Below are 24,764 nucleotides of genomic sequence, written 5' to 3'. Positions count from 1 at the left end.
ATTTTGATTGTATATTTTTGGTGTCTTATTACAATGAAAGAACACAAATGTATTAAAACTTTACTTATAATGCAATGGATGATGTTGTTGCTTGTTTACTATTTTACACTGTTGTGATATCGTACATGACGTCCTCCACCCCGGAACGTTTCCGCCGTTCTTGGTTTTGGGGTGTGACATGCAACAAGTCTAAAAACTTACCAACACTACTACAATGATAACATTAGAACAAAACATGAACCTAAAATACTATAGGAGTATTTTGTGTTACTATAATTACTTGTTTGAGAACTAGAAAGGTCTTTACTAGTAGGTCAATAGTTTCTAAGTGGATACACTAAGGTTATATGAGATTAAGGTGTCATAGACTTAGAATCTGTGATCTTTACTTTACTTCATGTTCCTTGTTTGGTTGTGGATTTGGAGTTAGGGTCACTTATTCAAAGGTCTATCCTGTTTTGAATTCATACAACTAGTATGCACTATGAAAATATTGAAGTAACTAGTAAGGATCATCATATAATTATCTTAAGTAGTACGTCTATTTATATAAGATTCTTATATCCTTTTTCTCGCATAGATATCATGGCTAGATTCCATTATCCTGGCGACCCGTACTTCCCAAACCAAGACAATGCAGGATGGCTTGAAGATAAGCCAGAAGATGATCTCCCAATCCCTTTGGACGATCACCTCGCAGAAGGATTTTCAAATGGTTATGACTCCGAGCCTGAAGTCAATAACCTACCTCCTGTGGCTCTTTTTCCCAATCCTAACCCTCGCCCGGCTTTTCAAGGCCCGACGCCTCCGTGGGTGGAAAGTTTGGAAACATGGAGCCAAGAGAAGAATCAACCTATGTCATTCAATGGAGACCGAAGCTTTTATGACCTACGCAAAGGAGGCTCAGCAGACAGGGTCTTGCCAATCTTGGTCCGCAGGGTTGCCCGAAAAGAAATCCAAGGCATGACAACTCTCCATCACATCACGGAGGTTGATGCTAATGCAAGAATGCATACCATCCGCACCATTCATCTTGAAGATGCTCGTGAGAGGTCTAGGAGAGACCATGAGGCCCTACTACAAGCACTAACTGAAACTCGGACTGAAATCATAGAGCTCCGAGTACACCAAAGGGTGTACGTAAGGCGCCTGCTTGATATGGAGCGCCAGCTAGCTGAACTAAGGGTTCACTCGAGGAATGCCCGTCCTCGGTAAGAGATGTCTAGCACATCTTTTCTTTTGATTTACGCAATAGCCTTTTCTTAATTGTACTCTATGAAGCACTTGTCTGTAAAATATTCCCGTCTTTCAAGTACTTTAACTAGACTTCTAAAATGTCAAAAATTTCCTTATATGGTTAGATGTAAGACCTATTGTTAGGTCGTTTTTCCCAAACTCATTACATCATTAATACCAATATTATTAACAGATATGTAATCTTCTAGAAATCTTTATCCAAATGCTTTCACTCTTGTATCATTAAAACTCATACTCTCATCTAGTTGTTGAGCTATGGCGATTTAGTTCATGGGTCTCGATCATTGATTTCACCATTGAATTCTTACCATTATGCGCATCTGTTAAACTTATAGTTGAAAGATGCATCCTCGCAAATCAATAAGGCGTAATCCTCTGATCGTTGAAACAACTCCACCACCTCCTCCACTAATCGATACGACAGCTCTAAATGCTACAGTAGTTGCGTCTGTGGCAACAACCATGGCTCAATATCACTCTACTGGTGCCAGCGGAGGTGGAATACCTGTTCATTCTACTCAAGGTGAAATCCTCGTGCGCTCGAGAAATTGCTCCTACAAGGACTTCACCAATTGCAAGCCAAAGTCCTTTAAAGGGACTATCAGAGTCATTGCCCTCTCGCAATGGCTCGAAAAGACGGAGTCGATCTTCAAGATCTGCTCTTGCCCAGCAGGGAGCAAGGTCAAATTTGTTGCTTGCACCTTTGAGGAAAAAGCCCTAACATGGTGGAATAGCCATGTCAAGTCAATAACTCTAATAGTGGCAAACGATATGGGCTGGGAAACTATGAAAGACCTCATGATTGAAGAATACTGCCTACGGGGCGAAATCCAGAAGTTGGAACAAGAACTGGAGCCTAACCATGAAGGGCTCCGACATAGTTTCTTATACAACCAGATTCAGCGAGCTGGTGGCCCTTTGTCCCAACATGGTTCCCACGGAAGGAAAGAAAATAGAGAGGTACATCTGGGGGCTGGTGCCTCAATTTCAGAGAAATGTCTTATCTTCAAACCCCACTATGTTTGATAGTGAAAAATGATTGGCACAACGGCTCATCGATCATAGAGTCCATACCTCGTTATCAACAACAACCCTATCAATCTCCGAACCCTCCAAAGCCGTTGCCAACAAGCGGAAGTTCTGGGATGACAAGAAAAAACAAAAAGCTGCCAAAAAGCAGCAGGTTGTGGCGGTTCATGCGGAGATAGCACTTGCCGCTGTTGCTCCGGTAAAACAGTACACTGGAATTTTACCAAAGTGCAACAAGTGCAACTTCTACCACACTGGAGCCTGCCGGGAAATGCAGTGTTCTAACTGCAATAGGAAGGGACACACAGTCCGCTTCTACAAAGCCCCGACAAGGCCAATCAACCAAATCCCCGACGCTGGTGTGGTCTAGGCCTGCTACAGTTGTGGTGAAGTGGGCCATTTTAAAAGAAACTGCCCGAAGGAAGGGAATGCCGGTGGAGTAGCCATAATTTTGGCTATAGGCCACGAGGAAGAAGTTGCTGACCCCATAGTGGTCACTGGTACATTTCTCCTCAATGACTCCTATGCATGCCTTCTTTTTGATAGTGGAGCGGAGAGGAGTTCCGTGAACCAAAAATTTGCTCACTTACTTAAACAACAACCACACGCACTTAAAGAACCATTCAATGTAGAAATGGCTAACGGGAAAGTTGAGAGCACGAACATTATATACATAGGGTGTAATCTAACTCGATAGCCATACATTTGGTCTCAATTAAAAGTTTCGACGTCATCATCAGCATGGATTGGTTGAGTCTACATCGTGCCAACATCATGTGTTATGAAAAAGTTGTTCGCCTTAATCTTCCGTCTAATGAAACTCTTATTATCTACGGCGACAATCCCGACACGAGCCTTCGTATCATATCAAGTATTCAAGCTCAGAAGCACTTACGTAAGGAATATCGTGCATTCCTTGCACATGTTGTTGATACGAGCCAAGAAACTAAAGACTTGAAGAACATCCCCGTAGTACGCGACTTTCCTGACATCTTTCCAGAAGAACTACCTAGATTACCTCTGCAACGACAAGTCGAGTTAGAATCGATTTAGTTCCAGGAGCTACCCCAGTAGCCAAATCGCCCTATCGTCTAGCAGCAATTGAGATGCAGGAACTATCCGGTCAACTTAGCGAACTGCTCAGCAAGGGCTTTATTAGACCAAGATTCTCACCATGGGGAGCACCCGTCTTATTCGTGAAGAAGAAAGATGGATCGTTCCAGATGTGCATCGACTACTGAGAACTCAACAAGCTAACTTGTTACGGATACTACGAGTTCATAGTGATGTCATTCAGATTGACCAATACACACGCAGTATTCATGGATTTAATGAATAGGGTGTGCCGTCCTTACTTGGATCAATTCTTCATTGTATTCATCGATGACATACTTATCTACTCTCGTAGTGAGGAGGAGCATAGTAAGCACCTACGGTTGATCTTAGGAACACTATGATCAGAAAAGCTCTACGCAAAGTTTTCTAAATGCGAACTTTGGATCCGAAGAATCGAATTCTTAGGTCACGTGGTTAGCGAAGAGGGAATCCACGTGGAGCCATCCAAAATCAGGGCTATTTAGAACTGTTCAGCACCGAAGACGCCTATAGGAATTCATCAAATTCTAGGCCTCACTGGCTACTACTGCAGATTCATACAAAACTTCTCGCGAATAGTGAAACCTCTTACGACATTGACCCAGAAGAGCGTGGCCTTTGACTGGGAAGAAAAACAAGAGAAGGTGTTCCAAACCCTGAAACGAGCCTTATGCACCACTCCGATACTATCCCTCCCAGTAGGAATAAAAGACTTCGTAGTATATTGAGATGCATCCAACCAAGGGCTCGGTTGTGTCCTCATGCAACAAGGTAAGGCCATCGCCTATGCCTTAATGAAACTAAAGACGCACGAAGTAAACTACACCACACACGATCTGGAGTTAGGAGCTGTTGTGTTTACTCTGAAGATCTGGAGACAATACTTGTATGATACGGAAAGCAGTTTCTTTGCAGACCACAAAATCCTGCAACACATATTCAACCAGAAGGAACTCGATATCAGGCAACGACAGTGGGTCAAGCTACTTAATGACTACGAATGTGAAATTCATTATCATTTGGGTAAATCCAACGTAGTAGCAGACGCCCTAAGTTGGAAAGAATATTATGGTCGAAGACTCAAATCTTTGACTATGGATATCCATTTGCACCTTTACACACAAATCAAGGAGGCTAAACTCGAAGCCTTGAAACCTGAAAACATGGCGGGTGAATCCCTACGAGGAATGGATAAGTACTTGGAAGTCAAGGGTGGCGGAACTTTATATTTCATGGATCGGATGTGGACACCGAAACATGGTGGCTTCAGAGATTTGGTCATGAACGAGGCACACAACACTCATTATTCCATCCACCCAGGTTTAGATAAGATGTATTTGGATCTTAAAAAGTTATACTAGTGGCCTAACATGAAAGCAAACATTGCTACCTTCATGAGTAAATGCCTTACTTGTGCAAAGGTTAAGGTCGAATACTAGAAACCATCAGGTTTACTTCAGTAACCGGAGATACCGGAATGGAAGTGGAAGCAGATCACAATGGACCAGAAGTTCCCTCAATCCAGTAGCATAAGACCATGTACATCTTTTTCACTTAGAAAGTTAATTATAAAACATTCTCCAATGAAAGTTGAAAAGGAGTCACCTAGATTTATAAAAAGAATTCAAGGTGATATATATGGACCAATTCATCCACCATCCTGGACCATTTAGATACTTTATGGTCCTAATAAATGCATCCAGCAATTGGTCTCCTGTTTGCCTATTATCAACTCATAATATGGCATTTGCAAAGTTTATTTCTCAAATTATTAAATTAAGAGCACATTTCCTGGATTATATTATGAAAAGGGTGAGACTTGATAATGTTGGTGAATTTACTTCAGAAGCATTTTATAACTATTGTATGTCTGTAGGAATTGTTGTCGAACATCCAGTTGCTCATGTACACACATAAAATGGTTTAGCTGAATCACTTATTAAACCTCTCCAACTAATAGTTAGACCATTGATAATAAGGACCAAACTTCTTGTTTTTGTTTGGGGCCATGCAATTTTTTTTAGAACGGAAAATCTAATATACTCCTACACTACTCCTAATTTGTGACAACCCAAAATAATCTATCTTGTACACCTATTCAATTCAATCATAGTTAGACTCATTTTTGCAATCCTTTAGCACTGTTTAGCTTCTATTTGAGTGTTCTAAACCTAGTATAATCAAGGTAGGAGCCTAGGAATGGATTAACTGGAGTCGTAGGAAGCATATTCGGGCCAAACACTCCAACATGTGGAGTGTGCGGCCGCACACATGAGTGTGCGACCGTACACCCGAGTATGCGGCCGCACACCCATCCTAGCCACACACTCCTGCCTACATATACCACACTTAGTTATTTTGAACACTTTTTCCACTCCTTCAAAGCTGGAACTCGAAATCCTCTCAAGTATCATCCACATTTATCTTCAAATCTTCAATCAAGTAAGTGATTCATCCTTGGATTACTTGATACATGACCTTAACTAGCCTTCTCCTTTGATTTGTTCCATGAAAACACCTATTTGGTGTTAGATCTTCAAGAACACCAAAAACACCTACTAAACTTTTTGGACTTTAACTACACTTTTAAGCCTTTAAATGGAGTATATACTTGCAATGGCTTGATATAAGCTAAGGACCCTTGGATTTAAGCATGAAAAACGCCATATCATGTGATTTGTATGTGTGTACAGCCGCACACACCATGTGTATGGCCACACACACCATGTGCATCCATACACACCCTTTTTAGGTCCAAAAATGGCAATGAACTCCTTATAAGCCTAGAGCATGAAGTAAGAAACCTCCCTAGATGAGTCCTAAGGCCTTAAAATACATTTTGACACACTTCATAGGGAGTGTGCGGCCGCACACACACTCTGGCCGCACATACACCAATATGGTGTATTTTGACTATACACTCCCTCGTATGGCCATACACCCCTTATATACAATTATATATGGTTGTAACACTTCTATATAAGTGTTTACTAGTCCCTAAGGTGACACCAATGCAATAATTAGTTGTTACAAGCACTAATTGTATACAAATATATGTAATTATATGGTTAATAGGATTCGTTTGTGCTCAAGTCCGCATTTGACACTCAACTTCCTAAACCGATCTTACATTCGAATTACTCACTACAGGTGAGTTCATACACCTAATCAATCTTTTAAATGTTTTTAAATGATTTTATGGCAGGGGGGAATACAAGTTGAATCATTATAGTTATTATGCCAATCACATGTGATTAATAACTATCAAACAATGGATTTACTATACTTTTAACTATTTTATCAAACAAACTACTTCAGAATGCTTATCAAACTCTTTTACATATTAAACTCGTTATCAAACTTTTCCTTACACGACAAACCTTTCCTTTATATCTTTTAATCTTGTAACTTGTCAAAAACCATGTCTAATGCATATATAGTTATATAAGTAAGGTTTAAAGGACTTAGGACTGATAATTCACTCTATTTCTTGTTCCTTGTTTGGTTGTGGACTTAGAGTGCGCTTTGTTTGTCAGAGGGTCATTTGATCCTTTGTTATATATTATGTATATATGTATAGACATAAAAGCTTTTATCTCAGTTCAATACACTCAGTTATACAAACAAGCCTACTAGTAAACTATAATAGGTATAGTTTAGGAAGACAATACTCATTTCTTCTAGTACAATGAAACATACAAAGAGTCAGTTCATTCATGAGTCAGAACATACTATTATGAGAAACTAAGAGAACATACTATTATGAGAAAGTAAGAGAATACTATAACGAGAAACAATACAAACAATACACTACACTATACAAGAGAACATATTATGATGAGAAACAAAGAGAACACACAACATACTAGACAGATAGGACATACGCTACACTAATACATACAATACATATACAAGAATAGTATAACATAAATGTGAGTCACTACTTTGAGGAATGGCATCACTTTCATGGCTCGTTTTGTAACCAGAGACTCCTAGAGGGAGAGCGTGAATTTGTGTATAGATCTATATTGGACTGACCGTCTTACACCTTACTGCTAGCTACAGTGAAACCTGCAGGTCTTCGGGTGACGAATGTCATACCATTTCGACGCCTTCGAGCATCGTGTTTTACTAAGTCGATCAAGTATAGTTACAATCATATCACATTATACCTTAATTAAACAATCGGTTTAAGGTAGTTAGTACATCAGTAGTTACTATAATACAACACTACAATACTATTATTATTTCCCCATTGCATTCATTTTGTGATCTTCTCACATAAACGGTAATGTAAAAACTATATTTTGTTAATGATAGTCACACTTGGGAGAATTACACACTTTTACAATGAACAAACATATTGAACGTCGGATGCCTTGGTAGAAGGTTATTTTTAGTAGAAAATATCGGATTTTCTAGGGGATTCAAACAATTACTACAAACTCTACAAACTTTTACAAACTTATACATCATACACTTACAAACATTTTCATAAAAACAATGACACTAAAATGCTTATGAACTCACCAACTTTAAAGCTGATAAACTCTTTTAAAATAACTTGTATTCTCAGGTCATCAGTAGACAAGTACCGATGTCAGCTTTTGAAAAGATGGAGCATTTTCAAGACTCAACTTTGATTTTGATTCATATTTTGGTGTCTTATAAACCACAGAACACACTTGTATTAAAGTATATTATTAATGCAATGGATGATGTTGTTTACTTGTTTACTATTATTCTGTGTTGTGATACTGTACATGACGTCCTCTACTCCAGAACGGTTCCCCAGTTCTAGTTTTGGGGTGTGACATAATTCTCCACCGACATCCCTCATGGGACTTGAACCCTCGACCTGAAGGAAGGAGGGAAATACCGGATACCGCTAGGCCAGAACGCATTAGACCGAGTTCATATCATGTATATTCTCACCTACAACTTGCTTTTGGTCAAGAGCCAAATATATCCCATTTGAAAATTTTTGGGTGTGCAGTATTTGTCCCACTACAATGGATAAAAATGGATAAAAATGGATAAAAATGTGTCCTCAAAGAAGGTTGGGAATATATGTTGGTTATGAGCCGCTCTATTATTAAATATCTTGAACATTTAACAAGTAATGTTTTGCCAATTTGATGAGACAAATTTCCCAACATTAGGTGGAGAAAAGAAGATTATAGAAAATGATGTTTCATGGCATTAGACTTATTTATCATATCTAGACCCTCGCACAAAACAATATGAAATGGAAGGTCAAAAGATAATGCCTTTCCCAGAAATGGCAAATCAATTGCTTGATGCATTTACTGACACGAAAAGGGTGCTAAATATATATATATATATATATATATATATATATATATATATATATATATATATACCAACTATCAATTTTCAAGGTCGAATTAAAATTCCATATGGAAAATCTCATAAAACAGTCACTCAAGAGTTTAAAACATGCCTGAAGCCTGGAAGACCATTTGGTTCTAAGGATTAGAACCCACGAAAAAGAAGAGGAGTAGAAAATGCACTATATTATATGGAAAGTGTTCCCGGAGAAACACGGAATATCAAAATTCCCCTAGGAAAGGAAGATGTTGCACTAAATTATAGTCAAACAAATAGAATATGTGGCCAAAATGAAAATGATAATATAAGTGCAATATTTTCTTATTCAGTTGCATGTGATATTATGAATGATGATCCCAAATCACAATTTGTCATTGAATGTCAACGAAGAAATGATTGGGCTAAATTGAAAGAGGCTATGCAAGTTGAAATAAATTCTCTTAATAAGATAAAAGTTTTTTGGGCCATTATCCTCACACCTGGAGTTGTGAAACCATTAGGGGATAGATGGATCTTCGTACGAAAAAGTAATGAGAAAGGCGAAATTGTAAAATACAAGGCTAGGCTTGTGGCTCAAGGTTTCTCTCAAATACTTGTAATTTATTATGAGAAAACTTATTCACTGGTAATGGATGCAACCACTTTTAGGTATTTAATCAGCTTGACAGTTTCTGAAAATTTAGAGATGCGTCTTATAGATGTTGTTATAGCTTACTTGTATGGATCACTTGATATTGACATCTATATGAAAATCCCTAAAGGATTTAAAATGTATGAAGCATTAAGTGCAAAACCCAAAGAAATGTATTCTATAAAATTGCAAAGATCTTTGTGTGGGTTAAAGAAATTTGGACGCATGTGATATAATTGTTTAAGCAATTATTTGACAAGTAAAGGTTATAAAAATAACACTATTTGTCCATGAGTATTCATTAAGAAAACAAAATATGGGTATGTGATTATAACGACCTATGTTGACGATCTAAATATTATTGGAACGAATAAAGAAATCCTTCAAGTGATTGAACTTTTAAAGAAATAATTTGAAATGAGAGATCTTGGAAAAACCAAATATTGTGTTTTTGTTTGCAGATTGAGCATATGCCTAACGGAATACTTGTACATCAATCAAATTATACAGAAAGAGTCTTGAAATGTTTCAGTATGGCTAATGCCAATCCTTTAAGTACCCCAATGGTTGTTAGATCATTGAATATTAAAAAATATGCATTTCATCCCCACGATGAAAATGAAGAAGTTCTTGTCCAGAAGTACCATATCTAAATGTAATTGGGGCTCTTATGTATCTTACCAAATATACTAGACCCGACATTTCCTTCGTTGTAAACTTGCTAGCAAGGTTCAGTTCATCCTGTGACAACCGTCAATTTTCGGTCAAGTCAAAGTCAACTAAAGTCAACAAGTCAAACCGGTCAACTCAATTTGCCATGAGTATTAGAGTTTACGTTATGTAATTTCTAAACAACTCTCTATTCTATTGAGAAATCATAAATTGAAAAGTGCGTACATCTAGATCTCCTTAACCTAAAACTGTGGTACGTGGCGAGCCAAACCGATAAAACAATATTGCATACTCATCGGGAGTATGCAAGATCCTTAAACAAGGCTTAACGGGGCTTACGGACCCTGCATTGCAAAGCCGAACACTCAAAAAGGTCACCAATGAAACCTCCCTCAATCGTTTTCACTTTATCTCTCTCTATGAGAAATCTCTCCCAAATCTCTCTAAGTATGTGAAATCTCTCCCAAATCTCTCTCTGAATGAGAAATCTCTCCAAGAATGTCAAATCTCTCCCAAATCTCTCTAAGTATGTGAAATCTCTCCCAAATCTCTCTTTGTATGAGAAATCTCTCCAAGTATGTCAAATCTCTCCCAAATCTCTCTAAGTATGTGAAATCTCTCCCAAATCTCTCTCTGAATGAGAAATCTCTCCAAGAATGTCAAATCTCTCCCAAATCTCTCTAAGTATGTGAAATCTCTCCCAAATATCTCTTTGTATGTGAAATCTCTCCAAGAATGTCAAATCTCTCCCAAATCTCTTTGAGTATGTGGAATCTCTCTCAAATCTCTCTCGAAATCTCTCCCAACTTTCTATAATCACTCGGGGCATCCCGACCCTCGAATTTGGCGAAAACAGCTCAAAAACAGAAGTCTATGCGAAAAACGGACCTTAGGAACCGAAACCCCTCTTAGGAACCGAAACCCCTCTTAGGAACCGAACCCTCCTGATGAAGAAGGCTGCTGAACCGAACCGAAGGTACTGTTCACTAACCGAACCCGAAAGTACTGTTCACTACAGTTCATTCGGTTCTGACATTCTAGCCTCTCATCTCCGAACCGAAGCTCACCTTCGCTTCTGACCCTTCGGACCGAGCCTTCGGACTGGACCCCTCGCCCCTTCGGTTTTCGCGTAGTTTTGCGTTTAAGGTCCGTTTTTAATTATTTTAACGCGGGGTTTTCACCCAAAATCATATTTTAACATAATAAACCCTAAATATTCACAATTTAATCATATTTTCATAAAAATCTTTATTTAAATAATAAAAGCAAGTGGGTAAAGTACAAAGAGGTGGAGTGTTGACTTTGCTTTACTTTATGACACAAGCAACCACTCCCACACCCACTCTATGACCAGCCACACCTCCCCACCTTATCTAGGTCACATCAATGTCCTTTCCACTCAATCATCACTCTTTCCCACGTTTTTGAGAGCTGAATATTCACCCTCTCTCCTCATTTCTCTCATTTCCTCTCTTTTCACCAAAAAGAGCAAACTCTTTTCTCTCTCATTTTCCCTCTCTAGAACTCGAGATTTGAGGGCTGATATTGGGATTTTCCTCCACATTTGGTAAGAATAATCCATTCTCTTTATGATTATCTCAATTATTTCCACTCAAATCATGGATATCTTACACAAACTCTCTCATAATTGTGTTAGATCTTCGAATCTTCAAGTGGTTCTTCAAGTGTTCTTGGGTTGAACACTTCTCTTCTTCAACACTTACCTACTGAAATCACTTCAGGTGAGTTCATACCCCCATATTTTCATGTTTTCTCAAGTTTTTAGGGGGGGAATACAAGTTAAAACACTAAGAACATAACTACACTTTTCTAACAGCCTTCATCAGAAAAGTTCAACTCCATTCACGGACTGTTTTGGACATCTTAAACATTTTTGTTTTCAAAACTGTTTTAGGTGCATGTAGTTCCACTTCTTAGCTTTAAAATTACTACTTGCACATCTCCATATGATTTTTCTACAATTTATGGTGATTTTTACAAAACTGCCTATCATTTCAAACATCAATCCGGACCAGTCTGTGATTATGGACTTTTTCACACAAGTAAGAGGTCATTAAAAATTATAATAAAAATTATGAACAAACTAGACTCATTTTCCAAACTCTCAGAAGTTGCAGAACTTGATTTGGACATTTTATGATTTTTCTACAATTTTTCCAATAACAGTTACAGAAAATGTTATTAACAGAAAAACACTATAAATTTCATTTCACCTTGTAACATGTTGAGCAAGGTATACATCATTATGTGATTATGTGTTGTTGCAATACATGACAATTTTGTATTCTTATATAGACATACATCAGAAAACAAATGGATTTACACCTCCACAAGTATGGTAAATATATAAATGATATTACAAGGCTATATCCATTAAAATATAAAGATTGGTAAATTAAGACAAGAAGGGCTTATGCTCACTACCCACACAAATATTTAATAAACTATAATAGGTATAGTTTAGAGTTATGTTACATAACAAACACATTATTAAAGCTTTACACATACAAAAGGGTTATTACCACTATGGATAATTATGATAAACTATAATAAGTATAGTTAAGCCATTATACCCCCACAAACGAACACGCTAGTTATATTCGGTATAGTTATGGCATATATATTACAAACAAAGTGATAAACTATAATAGGTATAGTTTATGTTTCATCTACACTATGAACTTAATTACAAGAAAGGAATTCACCATCACCACCACTTTTGATAAGCTATAATATGCATAGTTCATGTTCACTAATCACTATTACTCTCCGATGAACTATGATATGTATAGGTTATATTCACCATCATCACCACTTTTGATAAGCTATAATATGCATAGTTCATGTTCACTAATCACTATTACTCTCCGATGAACTATGATATGTATAGGTTATATTCTCCATCACCACCACTTTTGATAAGCTATAATATGCATAGTTCATGTTCACTAATCACTATTACTCTCCGATGAACTATGATATGTATAGGTTATATTCTCCATCACCACCACTTTTGATAAGCTATAATATGCATAGTTCATGTTCACTAATCACTATTACTCTCCGATGAACTATGATATGTATAGGTTATATTCACCATCACCACCACTTTTGATAAGCTATAATATGCATAGTTCATGTTCACTAATCACTATAGTATGCATAGTTTATGTTCACAGTCACTATTACTATTTCGTGCACTACACCAGGATTGGTTCCGGTTATTGGGTTTAAGTCCACATTCACTTTCGCATTGTTAGTTTTCAGCTATAATTTCTAAGTGTATATGATAGAGTTATATACAATCTAGTCGTGATTGGCTTAGAATTGGTGGGCCCGCCTCATCTCCTGTTCCTTGTTTGGTTGTGGACCTAGGGCAAGCCCATTATATTCAACTTTTTATCTAACCTAAATCTTATATAACTTATATACGCTGAACGATTATAGGGGAAATCTACGGGTCAATCTAGGGTTCATCAACACATCATATAGGGATATTCTGTTTACACTTAACTAAGAAAATATTGGATTTTCTGGAGATCAAACTCTATCGATTTTAAAAGGAAAACGGTTTCTACTCCAAACAAAACTCTTATGAACTCACCAACTTAATTGTTGACACTCTTTCAAAACTACTTGTATTCTCAGGGAATCAGTGAAATAGGAAAGCTTCAGCGCTTTGAGGATGGGACGTTAAACCGTCAGCAATTTATTTTTGTCATCATAATGTAATTGATTTTGAAACATGTAAACATATACTTGGTGTAACTTTTTCAATTATATTTATGATGGTTGTATTTACTTTGTGCACTATTATACACGTTGTTGTGATACTGTACATGAAGTCCTCCACCCCTGGACGTTTCCGCCATCCTTGGTTTGGGGGTGTGACACATCCCCAACAAAAAGACATTGGAATTGGATTAAGCATATTTTATGATACCTTCAAGGAACTACTGATTTAGGGTTATTTTATCCTAATGATTCAAAACAAGGTTTGATTGGTTATATAGATGCAGTCTATTTATCTAATCCTTATAAAGCTAGATCTCAAACTGGATACGTATTCATGAAAGGAGGCACTATAATTTCCTAGCGCTCTCAAAAGCAAACACTTGTCGCCACATCCTAAAATCATGCCAAAGTAATTACATTAAATGAAGTTAGTAGAGAATGTGCATGGTTAAGATCGATGAGACAACTCATTTTGTCTTTATGTGGACTAGATAAAGATAAAGTTCAAACTTTAATTTATGAAGATAATTCACCATGTGTCACAGAAATGAAAGAATGATATATCAAGAGTGACAGAACAAAACATATACCGCCAAAGTTTTTTTATAACATTCAAAAGCTTATAAAAGATCAAAAGGTTAAGATAGAATATGTCCAATCCGACAACAATGTATTAGGCCTCTTCACGAAAGCACTTCCTGCTGTAATCTTCAAAAAAAACATGTACATGGCATCGGAATACGACATGTGCATAAAACATAACATAACATATGTCTAAATGAGGGGGATTCAACTATATATTGCACTCCTTTTCCCTTCGTTAAAGTTTTTTTATTACTGGGTTTTCTTTATCAATGTTTTTAATAAGGCAATACTTTAAGGTTGAACTTAGATTAGAAAAATTGTTATCCAACGGGGAGTGTTATAAACATTACATTAAATTATTGAGTTACACAATGTATGTTGATGAACAATTTTCACATTTTGAATAATTTCATTTACCTATTGAATTACTATTTTGATGATATATGAATATGATATTATGTAGTATAAATATCATTCAAATGTAAAGAGAACATCACAACCTTTTAAATACAATCTTCTAGGTGGTCAAGAATCCTCTAAAATCTCCTTTTACTTTATAATGTTTTAGTTCAAATTTGTTATTTTTAGTTTTAATTACGTCGAATATATATATATATATATATATATATATATATATATATATATATATATATATTCTAATAAAAGAATAGTTTTAATCTCCATTTGACATATGTCACTCTAATACAACTCTTTATTAATATTATGCCACATGTTAAATAGATATATTAGGCAACACTTCAAAATTCAAATTTACCCTTTTCTAATTATATGTTATGTTTGAAGTTATAATAACTCTAAAATTTTTGTATATCTCTTAATTAATAGTTTATTTAAAATAATTGATAAATAATTTTTAATTTTCACTATGAAAATTTAATTTATTTTGTAACCGTGGTTCCCACGGGTTATAAATTAATATATATATATATATATATATATATATATATATATATATATATATATATATATATATATATATATATATGGAAAAGTTCAATAGAGAACCATAATTATTGGTTCTTCAAGAAACCAAATCTTTTTTTCAATTTTTAGACTTTATTATTTATCGAAAAAAAAATCTAAAAATATTTAAATTCATATATTAACATTGTGAATGTGAAAAATATTTTTCGGATTCACCGCGTGAATCCGGATTCACATTGTGAATTTTCAAAAATTCACATTGTGAATTTGACGTAAAAAAAATTTGAATTTAATATTATTGGAAAATTGATAAAAAGTTATGAATTTCTGTATTTTTAGTTTTTTTTTTTTTTTTTTTTTTTTTTGATAAAAAATAAGTTTTAAAAGTTGTGAAAAAGATTGATTCCTTGGTTCTTTGCTAATTATGGTTCTATATTGAACATAACCCTATATATATATATATATATATATATATATATATATATATATATATATATATATATATATATATATCATTAGGTTATTTTGTTTTCACTATCTATTGTGTGCATGTATTATTGATTCTGGACCAATCATTTTAGTTATTTTATGAAAGTAATTAATGCATATTAGATGTTGAAGATATAATAGATATTAATTAAATTTTCAGCATTTAATATGCATTAATTACTTTCTTAAAATAACTAAAATAATTGGTACAGAATCAATTATACAGGCACACAATAGATAATAAAAACATTTGAACGTAATTCTATATATATATATATATATATATATATATATATATATATATATATATATATATATATATATATAATACGGACCGTTGGTAAATAAGCAGAACTGAGAAGGGACTTTTTCAAACAGGAAGTGTACTGTGTACAGTCTGGCTTATGAAACCTACTAAACCGGTTTACCAAACTCGGTGATACCATTTAATGCTCTGCCCCGGTCTATCACAGTTTGGCTTCATCATATGACAAACACTTCGATAGGGGCTTAAACGAAAAAAAAAGGTTAATAGTTTGTGGGTCTTCTGTTGTAAATACTTCAAATTGCGGGGAATAATATGGATAATATAGAAAGAAGTCTCGAGAAGGTATTGAAATTAATCAACATAAAATTTATAATAATTTGGGCAAACAAAAATGTAAAATAAAAACATGGTCATGAAAAAATGACATTACTAACTAACTCATAATCCGAGAGAATACCAAAATTTTCAAAGGGATGAAAATAATGAACATGAAGTTTGGAAAGTTTTGTTGCATACTCTTTTTATTTGTGTTGGATTATAAAAAAAATCAATGAAAAATGAAAATAAGTGAAACGTGACATGAAGTGTTTCCAAAATATGTCATATTGATATTGTCTTAATTAGTTAGATATTTTGGATAATTATCTTAATATTTATAATTTTATTTATATAATTTAATATAAAAGATGATTAAAATGCTTTGAATTGGACAATTATAGGTAAAATTATGGCTTTGAGGAAAATAAACAAGTTGGAGTTGAAAATGACTGAAAATGGAAAAACGCTAGAAAATAGCATGTGATGCGTTGGGCCCTACAAAATTCTGAAAATTTAGATAACACCGATTTACATATTGAGGCTGGCACGAGATGCAGATTAGTCTTAACGTCGTGAAACCTTACCCTTCACGCTGCTACAATGATGAGTCTACAAATATGCGATTTTACAATCCCAATTCGGTGTGCAGTCAAAGGAAACCTTTAGTATCAACATAGAAGTCATCCAAAACCATTTTTGGTCGATTTGAAGGTTGAAGAACATGATATGAGTATCTTTTTGAATATCAAAGCTTGGAACCATTATTTAATCATTCAGTTTGTCTAAGATATCATGTTTAACAATAATTTAATGATTGTTTTATGTTTTAAAGTAGAGATTATGAGTTAAAACCCTTTTACTCATGCTTAGATGTATATGACTCCCCGATACTAAGGATTGATTTGTTAGATGAATTCGTAAAGTTTGATTATTTATTATTTATGATTGATCGTTTACCAAATATAATAAAGTTTCGATTTTTATTATGTAAATCTAAGTTTATTGTAGTTTAGAAGATCGATCTGACTATATGAACTTGTATCTTAATAGTATTTGACAACAAATTGTTAGGGTTAGCGATTGACAAAGACTTTAGGTTAGATAATGTAATTGTTAACTTGAATATATAAGAAAGTATTAGATATCCATGCCGATTGATAAGAAACAAGAAATCTATAAATCAATTTATTCATAATTTGCGTATTTAATTAGTTATTTAGTTAGCTATTCACATGATCAATGTATTAGTTGTTTTATAATTAATTGTATTAGTTGATCAGATCAAGATAACTAGTCATTAAAGTAATTAGTAATCAACTTGTTAAATCCATTGCACTCCAATAAATCAACCATAGAAAAATAGGAGGATTCAGAATTTAAGTGGAAGTGCTTTAAATTGATTGTTTAAATCAAGTTCTTTGTGTTTCTTCACTTTTAGTATGGTTATAAAATAAATTTTAATCTAATTTAAGCAAAACACCCCTTTACTTAATCATTTCTAGTTTAATTAATTACTTATTTATCTAAATTAAATCATACATGTTCTCCAAGAGTTCGACACCCTTACTTATCAAAACTATATTATAATCAATAAAATCCATTACTTATTAGTGTGTTACTATGTGGTTAGGTTTAAAATCTGATTATATATATATATATATATATATATATATATATATATATATATATATATAAATAACACATCACATATCGAAGTGTGTAGCACTCGGATCCTCGAGGTACTCAATTCTAAGTATTTTTGCATGTTTGAGTGGGTCAGTGTAGCACCCGATTCCTGGTATGTATTTCATTCAAGCGTTTTTCGCAAATTGGACTGAGACTCGGCGAGTTGATGGCCCAACTCGTCGAGTAGTAGCAGTTTGGACCCGGGGGTTAAGTGGCGGACTCGTCGAGTTGGCAGCAAGACTCGACGAGTAGACCTTGTTTGGACAAAACCCTAATCTAAGGGTTTGCACCCTATTTAAACATCTTATTTAGCCTCCCTCATCCCTTATTCTCCCAGAACCCCCTCACATCAAATCCTAATCGTCTTTGGTGAAGATTTAAGGCCTCTTTGGTGGATTTTGGTGGTTTGTGATCACAAAGAGGAAGGAAAAGCTTGAAGAGCCAAGAGGAAATTAGAAGATCTCAAGTTTGTGCTGCATTTACAGTTCTTTGGAGGTATAAAGCTTATACCTTGCTCATTCATGTTCTAGATCCCTTTTGGGGTGAATTAAGGCTTAAGGAACCGTTTTCTGTAACAACCATGAGTGCAAGCATGGTTGGGGCTAAGTCTCCAGATCCAAGGTCCTTAGGGGACTACAAGACATAAAGTGGCTGATTTTGGGGCCTTAGAAAGCCCCATGCATTTTAAGGGTTCCTTTTAGAGCCTTTTGAGCTTATTCTCCCATGCATGCACGTAAAGTTTGTAACTTTACGTGCTAGATCGATCTTAGAAGCCTAGATCTATCTTTTGGTCAAGTGTTGTACATCAGAAATCGAGAAATGAGACTTGGACAACCTCGAATCGGTGAGTTGTTCTTGGGACTCGGTGAGTCCGAGGCTTGACTCACCTTTTCTGTTAAGGTTCAAAGGAACCCTATGAGTGTTAGAATGGTTTTAGAAGGGTCCAGGGGAGTGAACCAATGCATTGGACTTAGCCATAGACCTGGAAATCATAGGACTCAACGAGTGCATGAGCAGACTCGGTGAGTCCATGGCAATCTCCCAACTTTTGAAGATGAATTCGATGAGTTGTTCGTACAACTCAGCAAGTCAAGGACAGGACTTGTTTGTAGGACAAGGATAAACTCGATGAGTTGTTTATACAACTCGGCGAGTCGAATGAAGGTTCATTCAAGGTTGTCTAATAAGGAAACTCGTCGAGTCATTGCTAAACTCGACGAGTAGAAGTGTGAAGAAGGAAAGATGAAGGGTAAGGACTCGACGAGTTGGAGGCCCAACTCGGCGAGTCAGGTCAATTGGAAGTTGACTTTGACTTTGACTTTGACTTGGTCAGGGGCAAAATAGTCATTTTAACCTAAGAGCAGTTATCAGTGTCTGACTAAGTGTTTATAAGAATTTTAGCCGGAGTTTCACCGGAGCATCAGTCAGACATTTTTCGATCAGCCTTACAGCAGTCAGCCTTTAGAGGTGAGTTACCTTCCAGTAGGGGTGGGTCTACGACACCAATGTCGGCCCACCAGTAGGTGATTTTGGTTGAGATAGTTATATTTGTGATAATTGTATGGTTGCTATATCTGTGCGGAGTACGTGTTAGTAGTAGTAGGGCGCACTAGTCCTTGGTAACCGGTTGAAAGATACCGAAGACGATTACTGATTGAAAGATACCGAAGGAGTGGACAAAACCCACGCATGTATAGTAGTATGATTATGATATGTCATTATGTGACTCAATTGTTTATGTATGTTATTATGAAACCAATATGTTTATGACATGTAATATGTGATAGGGATAGGGGTGAAATAGTCCTCAGATACCGGTTGAAAGATATCGAAGGGAAGGTTAGTTCCCGGATATCGGTTGAAAGATACCAAATGGGAGAGTAGCCCCTGGTTACCGGTTGAAAGAAACCGAAGGGGAGGATAGTTCCCAACTACCGGTTGAAAGATACTGAAGGGGAGGGTAGGTCCCGGTTACCGATTGAAAGATACCGAAGGTGAGGGTAGCTCCCGGTTACCGGTTGAAAGATATCGATGATTATGTTCTATGGGTATAATGGGGGAACTCACTAAGCTTCGTCCTTACAGTTTCAGTTTTGGTTTCAGGTACCTCTTCGGCTAAGGGGAAGGAGCCGGCGGTGTAGTAGCGCATCACACAGACACACATGTTTTCCACATGGAGTTTCCTGGGAATGTACTCTGATTTATTTTACTTTTGACAAAATGGTTTTTATGGTGACATGTTTTGGATTATTGATATATTGGTTGTGACTTGAGTTATCATCATGAATGTTTTTATACCGATGGTTTTATGTTATAATTCATTTAAAAACGAAAATTTTGACCTTGATTTTTGGGATGTTACAAATTGGTATCAGAGCCCTGGTTTGAGTGATTCGGACACACCCTCGGGGGTGTCTGGACTCAAACCGTGGGGCTAAAGGGTTTTTACAAAGAAAATGGTTTTCTAAATCTAAGAAAAGGAGTTTGAGAAAGAACAAGTTGTGTGATGCGTATGACCGGCCGAGCTCAAGTAAGTTTTCCCCAATATACTCATACTCGTTATGTTACGTTATATGATATATGTTTCTGAGAACTGCATGCTAGATTAGGGCTAAGGTTCTAGGAGGATGCCTTTTATGCCTGATATATGTTTCTGAGAACTGCATGCTAGATTAGGGTTGAGGATCTAGGAAGGATGCCTTATATGCTTGTTGTATGAGCTGCATACTAGGACTAACTGGTCAGCAGTAGGATGGCCTAGTTAGGTAATGCTTGATATGGTTACTCGATGCACGAATGCTGCTTGCTTTGTGTTATGGGGGTCCTGGCTAACTTTAACTAACTCGTGAGCGGATATGTAACAGTATCGGCAAGCTAGTTAGGGGAGGATGGTAGGGACTCGTGGTGCAGCTGATGGCAAAGAGTAGGTCGGAGAGTGCCCTAGGAAAGCCTAGGATGAGAATAGTTGGAAAGGGTTATTGGTTAAGGGACTTGGTGAAGTCGAAGCAACCGTGAGGAAAGTACGAATAGATGTGGAAGGTAGTATGGGCCCGTACTATTGAAAGCAGAGGATCCGTACTCGAGTCAAGGAGGGCCGAGATGGAACCAAGGATCTTGGATAATGTGTGAGACCTCTCGGGGTATGTTTTGATCCTGACATTTATGTATTTATTTTCAGTTTAGTGACCACACGACATGGAGCAGGAGGCTATGGATCTGAGTTAAGACTGGGATCGGGCTCGAGCGTGGGATCCGAGCAGGTTGATGTTGGGTTATGCGAATTTATCGCGTCTGAGATTACGAGAGGCATCCTTAAGGCGACACCGGTCATTTTCGGGTCATTCAAAGAGGGGATCATCGAGTTGATGGAGGATCTCCTCCGAGCATTCAAGAGTGATTTGGCATTTGGTCAGGCGAGTACGCGCACACTATCCTTCAAGGACTATAGAGGGAGTGGTGTGCCAGATTTTCACAGGGTGAAGGACCCCATTGCTGCCAGGAGATGGATCATAAACATTGAGTCTATGCAGTTGACGAGCTTCTGCCCGGAAGGATCGAAGGTCTACTTTGTGGCATTATGTTTGAGAGATAGAACCAGAGATTGGTGGGAGTCGGTTGGTGACTCATTGGGAGCCCCGACTATCGAGACTATGACCTGGTCAGACTTTGTGACCAGATTCAGGGCGGAGTTCATGCTAGCTTTAGAGCTTCAGCAGCTAGCCATGGAGTTTTTGGACATGAGGCAGACGACGGAGACTGTGGCGGAGTTCACCACCAAGCTCCAGGAGAGGGATCTTTTGGTGCCCCAGTATGCAGGAGATGAGGATATGAGGAGGACCCGCTATCACGAAATGTTGAGGGCCGACATCAGGGAGCATGCTAGCTTCTCGGTATGCTCGACCTTGGACTCTATGATTGCCAGGGCTCGGGTGAGGGAGATCGATTTGGAGCACCTCAAGAAGAGGAAGGCCAAGACTGGGCAGGTTACATGGGTTTCAGGGAAGAAACCCAAAGGATTCGACTCTAGGTCGAAGGGCCAGCAGGGCTGGGACCGCTAAGGAAAATGCGGTCGGTCACACGAGGGAGCTTGTCGCACTGGGTAGGGTTCTGGCTGCTATAAGTGCGACAAGGCTGGGAGTTTTGGCAGGGATTATACTACCCCTGCCCCCACAGTGCAGATAATAGACCTGATTTGCTTTCATTGCAATCAGAGGGGCCACAAGAAGGCCAATTGCCCTAGGTTGACAGCAGCGGCGGCGCCGACCCCAGCAGTAGCACGGGTTATAGATGGCCGAAAGGCCAAGGTAAAGGCTCCAATGGTGCGAAGCTGGGCATTTCAGTTGACAGTCGAGGAGGCCCGCGCTGCACCCGATGTGGTGACGGGTATGGTTTCTTCTCTTATTTCTTTATATTATGTCGCTGTGATTTTGATATGTTATGTGTATGATATGTTTAGGATCGTTCCATATGAACGGTATTTCGGTTCAGGTGTTGTTTGATTCGGGTGCTACCCGATCATTTGTTTCTCTTGCGCTTAGTAAGAAGTTTCCTGAGTCTTCGGGCATGCTGGATTGCCCTCTAGAGGTCAAGATTGCGGACGACCGGTCAGTGCGAGCATCAAAGGTCTACCGGGATTGTGTATTGAGGTTGTTCGAGGAACGTTTCCTGGTAGACTTAGTTCCCATACCTTTGCGGGGGAACAATGTTATTATTGGTATGGATTGGCTAAGCCCCAATGGAGCAGTAATCGACTGCGCGCTGCAGTTGGTACGGATCAGGACCCCAAGGGGGGAGAGCTGGTGATCTAGGGCAAGGAGCCACAGCGAGGACCAACTTTATATTCAGCAGCGAGAGCGAGGCGCTACCTTCAGCAGGGCTGTCGCCTATGTTACGGATACCCGAGAGGCGGGTAAGGCGACGGTGGGCAATGTGCCCGTGGTACGAGAGTTTGCGGATGTATTCCACGAGGAGTTGTCTGGGATACCTTCGGAGAGGCAGGTAAAGTTCGGGATCGACCTCATCCCTGGTGCGGCTCCGATAGCCAAGACACCGTATCAGTTGGCTCCTACTGAGATGCAGGAGTTTGTACGTAGCGCAGGAGCTGTTAGAAAAGGGATTCATCAGACCGAGCAGTTCAACCTGGGGAGCCCCGATTCTATTTGTGAAGAAGAAAGACGGGTCGCATCGGATGTGTATAGATTACCGGGAGCTGAATAAGGTAACAGTGAAGAACCGTTACCCACTCCCGAGGATTGATAACCTCTTTGACCAGCTACAGGGAGTGTCTTGGTTCTCCAAGATTGATCTGCGTTCATGATATCTTCAGATGAGGTTCAGAGAGGTGCATATGTAGAAGACTACATTCCGGACGTGCTATGGCCACTATGAGTTCGTGGTGATGCCTTTCGGGCTCACCAATGTTCCTGTCGCGTTCATAGATCTCATGAACCACGTGTGCAGACCAATGTGGGATCGGTCTGTGATAGTTTTCATCGATGACATCTTGGTTTATTCCAAGACGCGAGAGCAGCATGAGGAGCATTTGCGGGAGGTTTTGGATACTTTGAAGAGGGAGAACTTGTATACTAAGTTTTCCAAGTGTGAGTTTTGGTTGCGCGAAGTGCAGTTTCTTGGGCACCTTGTCAATCAGGACGGAATTTCATTGGATCCGGCCAAGGTGGAGGCCGTGATGAAGTAGGAGGTCCCGAGGTCTCCATATGAGATTCGGAGCTTCCTGGGGCTGGCAGGTTACTATCGGAGATTCAGTCAGGACTTCTCCAAGATAGTTGTACCTCTGACCAGGCTGACCATGGTGACTCTGCTGTTGGAGCAGATTTGAGAGGTCCAGTAGGAGGCTATGAAGAAGTAATACTGGAAGAGCGAGTGTATTGTGGGTCGGGTTTCCTCCTTTAACTATGATAGCCGAGGGTTGCTGACCTTCCACCGTAGGGTGTGGGTCCCCTATCATGGAGGCATGCGTCATACATTGAGGGAGGAGGCGCACAAATCTAGGTTTTCTATCCATCCCGGGGAGACGAAGATGTATAGGGATCTTCGTCTTGATTATTGCTGGCCCTGGATGAAGTGGGACGTAGCATGGTATGTGGAGCAGTGCTTAACCTGCAGGAAGGTCAAGGCCGAGCACCAGAGGCCACACGACAAGATGCAGTCGTTGGATATTCCCATGTAGAAATGGGAAGATATTACCATGGACTTCATCACCAAACTTCCCAGGACCGCACGGGGAGTGGATTCCATATGGGTCATCGTGGATCAGTTCACCAAGACTGCCCATTTTATACCGATCCAAGAGAGTATATCGGCCGAGAAGCTGGACGACATCTACATTCGAGAGGTGGTGGCTCGGCATGGAGTGCCAGTCTCCATGATTTCAGACAGGGACATGCGGTTTACTTCCAGGTTTTGGAAGAAATTTCACGACGAGTTGGGTACTTGTCTCCACTTTAGCACCGCTTTTCATCCGCAAGCAGATGGTCAGAGCGAGTGGACCATCCATAATTTGGAGGATATGTTGCGCGTATGTGTGGTATACCTCGGTGGTAACTGTGATACTTACCTCCTATTGGCTGAATTCTCCTACAACAATAGCCACCACACGAGTATCGACCGTCCTCCCTTTGAGATGTAATACGGGAGGAAGTGCAAGACCCCGATTTGTTG

Source organism: Lactuca serriola, chromosome 8 (genome assembly GCF_051521515.1).
Source record: "Lactuca serriola cultivar US96UC23 chromosome 8, Lser_US96UC23_V15, whole genome shotgun sequence".
Classification (NCBI taxonomy): domain Eukaryota; kingdom Viridiplantae; phylum Streptophyta; class Magnoliopsida; order Asterales; family Asteraceae; genus Lactuca; species Lactuca serriola.
This window is presented reverse-complemented; position numbering follows the sequence as displayed.